This window comes from Carassius auratus, chromosome 36, assembly GCF_003368295.1.
Source record: "Carassius auratus strain Wakin chromosome 36, ASM336829v1, whole genome shotgun sequence".
NCBI classification, from domain to species: Eukaryota; Metazoa; Chordata; class Actinopteri; order Cypriniformes; family Cyprinidae; genus Carassius; species Carassius auratus.
Window position 1 is genome coordinate 1,308,122 of NC_039278.1, and position 8,467 is coordinate 1,316,588.

Below are 8,467 nucleotides of genomic sequence, written 5' to 3' on the forward strand. Positions count from 1 at the left end.
ATGAACTAGAAGCCAGAGTACAAAAAGGGTTGCTTTATTTTCCAGAATGAGCAAAATTTTATCTTCTCTTAAGAGTAGAAGGACTTGGTAAAACCATCCATGACACCAAAGAAACCAATAAAAAAAATAAACTAATTACAACAATTAAACACCACTCTGAATGGATTTAAAGTAAACCAAATTAATTTCCAAAAGAAATAACACTCCAAACAAATCGAAATCTAACAACATTCAATAAGAGAAACCAATCATTAGACTGATATTCACATTAATTAAACAGAGAAATCATACTTTAACCCAAAAGAAAACATAAGAATGGCACTCAAAATAACACCCAAATCAACCTAGAATACTAAAATGGGAAATATACCACATGGGAGGAAGAAAAAAAACAAACCCAAAAGTCAAACCCAATCAAAAAAATATAAAGAAAATAAAAATCAAACCCAATCAAACCATTATACGTAAAACACACAAATCAAACAAGGCCTCCCAATACAGCACTCTACCATTCAAATAAAACAGGCAGATCCTGCAAAATGAATGCCACAAATAAAACAAAACAAAACAACCAAATCCCAAGTTTGGTGGGGAAAAAAACGATGGCCACTTGCCAAAGAAGGTTTTGATGTCCTGTAATTAAAACCATTTAAATTTTATTACACACCACATTCTACATTTGACAATCCAGAAAATACTCACGTTGCTAATGTATTAATGCTCCTTTAAAGGATACTTAAAGTGTATAAGTCTTTAAAAACTAGCTTAATCATTACTTACGTCCAGTGGTCGTAACAAAGCGCAAAATGACAAGTGCACTCTGCTCTCACCTCGATCATTAAAACCGGAACAATCCTACAACACATTTACTATGGTAAATGCGAATCTTACTACCAAGCATCTCCTTTACGATAAACATGATTAAAACAACAGGTTTACTCACTCCGAGTTTTCGGACACAATAGGTCAAGTCGTTCCTTCAACGCGCCAGCAGAGGAAGAAGCACAAACTCGCTCACCAAGCGTAGAACGAGAGCAAACGCTGTTTCCTTGACGCCCGCGAGACTTTATACGCCACCTACCCATTACGTCATCTACCTACCTAACCGCACAACATACTCATTCCGGTTACATCCACCCCCTCCTTCAAAGATCACCGTCCCGGTGACAACATTTAACTCCCTCATAACCAATTCTAATCCCAAGGTCTAAAAGGGACATAGAGGGAACTAACGGAGGCTGAATTTGGTGGCCTTTGATTTTCCAAGGATCGCACTGGTCTTGGTAGATTGAATACATTTGAATGCTGGCCAGCCCTCGTCCTAAGCGACCGGCGTAACAAAGGTTCCGCCCGTTCTGGCTCGGATTCTCGTTCTAAAAAATCGAGGTGAGAGCCAGGGCCCGATAAATCAAGTACCTGCTCCACTGGACACTGGGACTCTGGGGGATGAAGGACCCCAGTTAAACCTTGGTCTGGCTCCGACTCACCCAAATCCTCCCTAACAGCTGCCACCGAACCTCCCTCCTGGGCTACATGAAAAACCACAGTCTCTTCCTCTGACATTTCCTCTTCCTCAGCTAATGGTCTCGGATGGTCGTACTCTGACAGCAATCCTACAGGGGGGGGAATATTTACTACACCCTCACTTTTATCCAAGGTTACGTACCCATCAGGGAGCTCTCGCAGATCCGAGCGATGGACATTCTTCACGTGCTTCATTGTGTCTTGTTGTCTTACCTTATACACAGTGCCTACCATATCTAAACACTCTACCACCTCATACACCTTGGAGCCCCACACATCTTGGATCTTATGCCGGCTTGGGAAATGATTCTTACACAGAACCAGCGTACCAACTGGCAAAATAGGCACAGACTCTGGATGATGATGTGCTCGCTGGGCTGCTGCCACTCCCAGCTGTTCCCTAGCCTTAACATATACAGAGGCCAGATGGTGCCGATGGCTCGCCACCCAATCCTGGGCAGACACTGGAGTGCCTCCTTCCTCCATCCCTAGAAGACCATCCACAGGAAGTTTTGGCTTCTGGCCAAACATAAGTTCATAAGGGGAGTAACCAGTGGACTGATGGGCACATGTATTATAGGCAAAAAGTAACTGAGGTAAAGACTGCGGCCATACCCTTTTCTTTTCGATGGGCAAAGTACGCAATAAATCATGCAAAGTGCGATTAAATCTTTCGCACTTCCCATTTCCCTCAGGATGATATGCTGTAGTCCTACTCTTCTGAATCCCATAAAGGTGGCACAGTTGTTTAAGCAATTCTCCCTCGAAATTCCGCCCTTGGTCCGAATGGATGCGTTTTGGCACACCATAAACATAGAACCACCGCTCCGTCAAAATGCGAGCCACAGTACTTGCCTTTTGGTCTCGGGTTGGGTACGCTTGGGTAAATTTAGAAAACACATCAGTCACTACTAGCACGTTCTCACATCCGTTACTGGCCCGCTCCAAAAGTGTAAAATCAATTGCGAGAATTTCCAAGGGCTTTGAAGCCATCAAATGCCCCATGGTTGTACGAACTTTGGGGCGTAAGGCTTTAGAGACCACACAACGCTCGCATTTGATACACCATTGCTCAACATCCTGGCGCAAATTAGGCCAAAAACATCTCTCCCTCACCAAGGTGGTTGTCCTCTCTATACCTTGATGCCCATGATGGTCATGAAGGCTCTCCAACACTTCCTCCCTTAGAACCTCAGGCAATAAAACCTGAAGCACTCTAACCTTCCCTGGAGCCAAGAAAACTTCTCTATACAAAACACCATCTACTTGTCGAATACGTTTCCATTGGCGAACAAATTCCATTACTTCCCTAGACTCCCTTGCCCTTTCATAACGAGTAGGGGCCACTCCTCTTTGCCAATATTTCAGAAATGCAGCAATATGCACATCTGCCGCCTGTAGAACTTGCATATCTGCCTTTTCACGACAGGGCAGAGCTGCTATTTCTGAAGCTTGAGTACAGGTCGAAGCAGAGCTTAAACACTGAACTAAGGAAAGTTCATGAGGCAAAGTGATACCAGAAGCAATTTCTCTAACCCTTTTAGGAGCTAGATCCACAGGAAGACGGGAGAGTGCATCCGCATTGCGATTGGCTGTCCCAGGACGATATTTCAGCTCAAAATCAAACAACGCCAGCTGTGACGCCCACCGCTGCTCTACAGCAGCCAACTTGGCGGTCTGAAGGTAACTCAAGGGGTTGTTATCTGTGAACACCACGAACTTGACACCCAGCAGATATTCCCGAAACTTCTCGGAGATGGCCCACTTAAGGGCCAAAAGCTCCAGCTTCATGGAACTATAGTTTAACATATTTCTTTCTGCAGGGCGCAAGCCCCAACTGGCATAAGCGATAGGCCTCCGCTGGCCCTCCTGTTCTTGAGACAATACAGCACCAAGACCAACCTGACTAGCATCTATCTCTAACACGAATGACTTTGTGAAATCAGCATAGCCTAAAACTGGGGCCTCTACCAGTGACTTCTTCAAAGCCACAAAGGCATTCTCCGCCGCCTCTGTCCATCGTCCTTCCAAAAGGGTGTCAGTGCCTGAACCCCGCTTCTTACCCTTGCCTTGGAGCCTGTGTAGAGGTGATGCTAATTGAGCAAAACCCTCTACGAACCTTCTGTAGTATGATGCAAAACCCAAAAAGGAACGCAACTCCAAAAGGTTACTGGGTCGCTTCCAGTCAACTACAGCGCTGATTTTCTCTGGGTCAGTGGACACTCCCTGGGAGGAAATTATGTGACCAAGATACTTTACCCTTTCTTGAAAAAATTTACATTTTTGGAACTTCAATTTCAGGTTATTTTGTTGAAGACGCCCCAAAACCATCTCCAACCGTTGAAGATGTTGTTCAAAGGAACCAGAAAAGATGACTATGTCATCCAAATATAACAAAAGGGACTGGAACCGTTGATCACCAAAAATCCTTTCCATAAGCCTTTGGAAAGTACTGGGTGCATTGCACAAACCAAAAGGCATTCTGTTGTATTCAAAGAGGCCAAAAGGAGTGCAGAAAGCAGTCTTCTCTTTGTCCCGTTCGATCACTGGGACTTGGTTGTACCCACTCGTCAAGTCAAGAGTAGAGAACCACTTAGCACCAGTCAGCGCATCAAGTGATTCCTCAATCCTTGGAAGTGGGTAAGCATCCTTCCGTGTTTTCGCATTGAGTTGGCGGTAATCCACGCACAGACGGATACTCCCATCCTTCTTTTGCACTATCACAATAGGTGATGAGTAAGGACTAGAACTAGGCCGAACTACACCCTGCTCAAGCAGCTCACTAATATGAGTTTTGACTTGCTCATACTGAGAGGGGGGCAACCGGCGATAACGCTGCCGAACAGGAACATTGTCTAGCACTGGGATCTCGTGTTGGACTAGGTGAGTACACCCCAAGTCACCCCCTTCTTTGCTAAAGACAGAACTAAACCGGGTCAGAAGGCATTTAACCTGCTGAGACTGCGTAGTGGATAATGAAGGCCATGACGCCTCATTGAAATCCAAAGATAGCCCACTACCTGCCTCCATGACCTGATTACAGCTCACCATATCCTGGCTATTCACGCTCTCCCCCAACGCAGATTCCAAAGTTGACTGCAGATTGACCACATACAATTGGCCCAAAAAAGTTTTTGGCCTAAGCCATTGGTCCTTTTCTCCCAAGTTTACCACCGGAACATGAACTACGCCCTGCTCTACTGGTAATAAACACTTTGAGATGAGGATATTCGCAGGTAGTATACCATCCTCCCCCATTGGAGGCTCCAAGAATACAGAAGTAATAACACGTGCCATACCTTGACTGCGACTTATAGGAACCCATTGCAGGGAACCCGCTGGCACACGTATAGCCGATCCTGCCCTTACAACTGCCTTCCCCAAGAACCCAGACTCGGCAGTAAGAGCTAAACTTTGGCACTCCAACAGGGCCTGCTTCCACTCCTTCCCGGCTTGCTTAACTGCGGGGGAGGAAAATAAACGCTCTTCGTGTTGACAAAAAAGCTCTTGATAGCAACAATTCAAAACATTCATGCCCAAGAGACCTGGGACTGCAAGCTTTTGTTGCCGTATAAGAGGATCTAGTGGATCTCTCATAATTAGTATCCCCATTTTAGGGAGGATCCTACCCAAAACCTCGACTTCCAGCTCCAAGTAGCCACAATAGGGAATGTCCAGCCCATTTGCAGCCTTCAACCGCAACCAGCTACAAGGTTTCAAACATTCCCTAATATGCAGTGGAAATGCAGACTCAAAGAAGCTCTCTGTGACCATTGACACCATAGACCCAGTGTCCAGTAAGCAGGGAGTTTTCACCCCCCCAAAACAAACTTCCACTATAGGGCACTGCCCAATAAGTTGGACCCAATCTTCCTCAAATACCCCTTTAGAGCCAGAAGAACCCCCCTCTGGTGTCAAGCTCCCAACACCAGAGGGTGCTAGTTTTCCGGCTGCTCGGGGGTTTCCCGTACAACCGTTCGACCTTGCCCATGGGATGACGGTCCCGGACCAATTCCTACACCCTCTCTCACATTCACGTGCATGCCTGCCAAGTCAGATCTGCAGAACCTTGCAATATGGCCAGCTTTATTGCAACGCATACAGATTGGCTTGCCGTCGGCTTGGAACCGGGCAGAAACAGGCCGGGAGCCTACAGCACCCCCTACAGGATTTGATGGATTTATACTCAAGTGCTTCAAAATAGCATCCAACTGCGTCTGTTGCTTACGGAGACAATCTTTAAGCTCACCCAATTCATTAGTGGATTCAGAGGAAAATTGAGTTGACCTATACGTACCCACCACCTGAACATCTGCAGTACAAGAATGAGCTCGAGGTCTTATACTAGGAGTGCCTCCCTCATCTGCCCACCGTATAGCCTCAGCACGAACCTCTAGGAACGACATCTCAGCATTCAACCGTACCTGTCGTTTCAGCTCCCTACGAAGGGTATAATCCCGCATGTGTTCAATAAACTGATCACGTAAGGTGTGGTCGGGGTTACAAATGCCTGTCAAGTTCTTACGTTTCATTGCCTCCATTAGAGCCATGAGGGCGTGCGAGTATTCACGAAGCGATTCTCCCTCTAGCTGGCGACGTTGAAAAAACTGCTTCTGCAAACCAACCAAAGACTGAGAACAACCATACATCTCAAGCAAGATTATAAAGATTTTTTCAGGATCATCCCGGTCGCTAGATGGGTGAAACTTTACTTCAGCCTTCGCTTCTCCATCTAAAAGATCATAGACGAACAAAGCTTTCTCGGCCACTGGAACCGGCCGAACGATCAAAGACCTACGTACTTCTTCAACCCAGTCTTCTGCCGTCAACAAATCAACAGACCTCCTCCCAGAAAACCTGGGACACTTTCTTTCACGTGGAACATAAACATAACGTTCAGATGCCGGGATGTTAACAGATGGACGGGCACCAACATCCAGTCTAGAACTAGCAGATTGAGCCTCATCAACAACCTCAACAGGCCTCCTTACAAGTTCTTGCCGAAGTTGCTGGTTATCTGTCTGCAATTGTTGTACCAATTCTGTCAAGACTTTAAGTTGTTCCTCCATAGCAATCTGTAACATACACACAAAAGCAAACCAGAAGACAACTGATGATAGATAAGGATCACCGCTCGTAACAAAATTAAATTCTCGGCCAGTTGCGACCACCGTTTCTTTCCCCACCCCACAAAATACACACTCTAGAACAATACAACCATTTGCACTCAGGCTTCTTTAATGTATGGGACCCTGCCGACTACGCCAAGTGTGACCTAGGCTTGCTGGTTGTTATAAAATAGTCGACGAAATTGACTACGCCACCCACAAATTCTAGGACGTGGGACCCTAACAATGATCTAATCTCTTTTTTGTTTTTTCTTTGAATCACACAGGTGGTTCAAATAAATGAACTAGAAGCCAGAGTACAAAAAGGGTTGCTTTATTTTCCAGAATGAGCAAAATTTTATCTTCTCTTAAGAGTAGAAGGACTTGGTAAAACCATCCATGACACCAAAGAAACCAATAAAAAAAATAAACTAATTACAACAATTAAACACCACTCTGAATGGATTTAAAGTAAACCAAATTAATTTCCAAAAGAAATAACACTCCAAACAAATCGAAATCTAACAACATTCAATAAGAGAAACCAATCATTAGACTGATATTCACATTAATTAAACAGAGAAATCATACTTTAACCCAAAAGAAAACATAAGAATGGCACTCAAAATAACACCCAAATCAACCTAGAATACTAAAATGGGAAATATACCACATGGGAGGAAGAAAAAAAACAAACCCAAAAGTCAAACCCAATCAAAAAAATATAAAGAAAATAAAAATCAAACCCAATCAAACCATTATACGTAAAACACACAAATCAAACAAGGCCTCCCAATACAGCACTCTACCATTCAAATAAAACAGGCAGATCCTGCAAAATGAATGCCACAAATAAAACAAAACAAAACAACCAAATCCCAAGTTTGGTGGGGAAAAAAACGATGGCCACTTGCCAAAGAAGGTTTTGATGTCCTGTAATTAAAACCATTTAAATTTTATTACACACCACATTCTACATTTGACAATCCAGAAAATACTCACGTTGCTAATGTATTAATGCTCCTTTAAAGGATACTTAAAGTGTATAAGTCTTTAAAAACTAGCTTAATCATTACTTACGTCCAGTGGTCGTAACAAAGCGCAAAATGACAAGTGCACTCTGCTCTCACCTCGATCATTAAAACCGGAACAATCCTACAACACATTTACTATGGTAAATGCGAATCTTACTACCAAGCATCTCCTTTACGATAAACATGATTAAAACAACAGGTTTACTCACTCCGAGTTTTCGGACACAATAGGTCAAGTCGTTCCTTCAACGCGCCAGCAGAGGAAGAAGCACAAACTCGCTCACCAAGCGTAGAACGAGAGCAAACGCTGTTTCCTTGACGCCCGCGAGACTTTATACGCCACCTACCCATTACGTCATCTACCTACCTAACCGCACAACATACTCATTCCGGTTACAGTAAGGGTGAACTCGTGAATAATCCACAAGAAGGTAATCCAGACAGAGCAGGTATAGACATTCAAGAACCAACAACAATGAACAGAAAGGGAGTACCTTAAACACATGGACCAAATGAGGATCTATAACAAGACACAGGTGAATTAACTCAAATAATCAAGGGCAGACAGAAACTAGGTCAAAGGAACAAAACTAAACCAGAAACAAAATAAACATGTGTGTTATAGTTAAGAAAACATTTATTTTTTTCAGCATTTTGCAAACGTTATTGGATTGTTACTTTTGAATGTTCTTGCAATATTTTGAAACAAGTAATAAAATATTAAATTAGATAAATGTCCAAAACAAAAATGTTCTATGGCTAATATTAACCTCACAGTGAAGCAGCCGCTTTCCAAGACAT

The 8,467-nt window shown here is 43.8% G+C and overlaps 2 long non-coding RNA genes across 2 annotated transcripts; both read right to left on the bottom strand.

Annotated features, from left to right (window-relative positions):
- Window positions 1–561: 561 nt before the first annotated feature.
- Window positions 562–1,150, bottom strand: LOC113055671 (uncharacterized). Its single transcript, XR_003277551.1, has 3 exons — window positions 944–1,150; window positions 781–855; window positions 562–633 (listed from the first exon to the last, which is right to left on the bottom strand). It is a non-coding gene; the product is annotated as an uncharacterized LOC113055671 (long non-coding RNA).
- A 6,343-nt stretch (window positions 1,151–7,493) lies between these two features.
- Window positions 7,494–8,055, bottom strand: LOC113055672 (uncharacterized). The gene is made up of 3 exons (XR_003277552.1): window positions 7,876–8,055; window positions 7,713–7,787; window positions 7,494–7,565 (listed from the first exon to the last, which is right to left on the bottom strand). It is a non-coding gene; the product is annotated as an uncharacterized LOC113055672 (long non-coding RNA).
- Window positions 8,056–8,467: the final 412 nt, after the last annotated feature.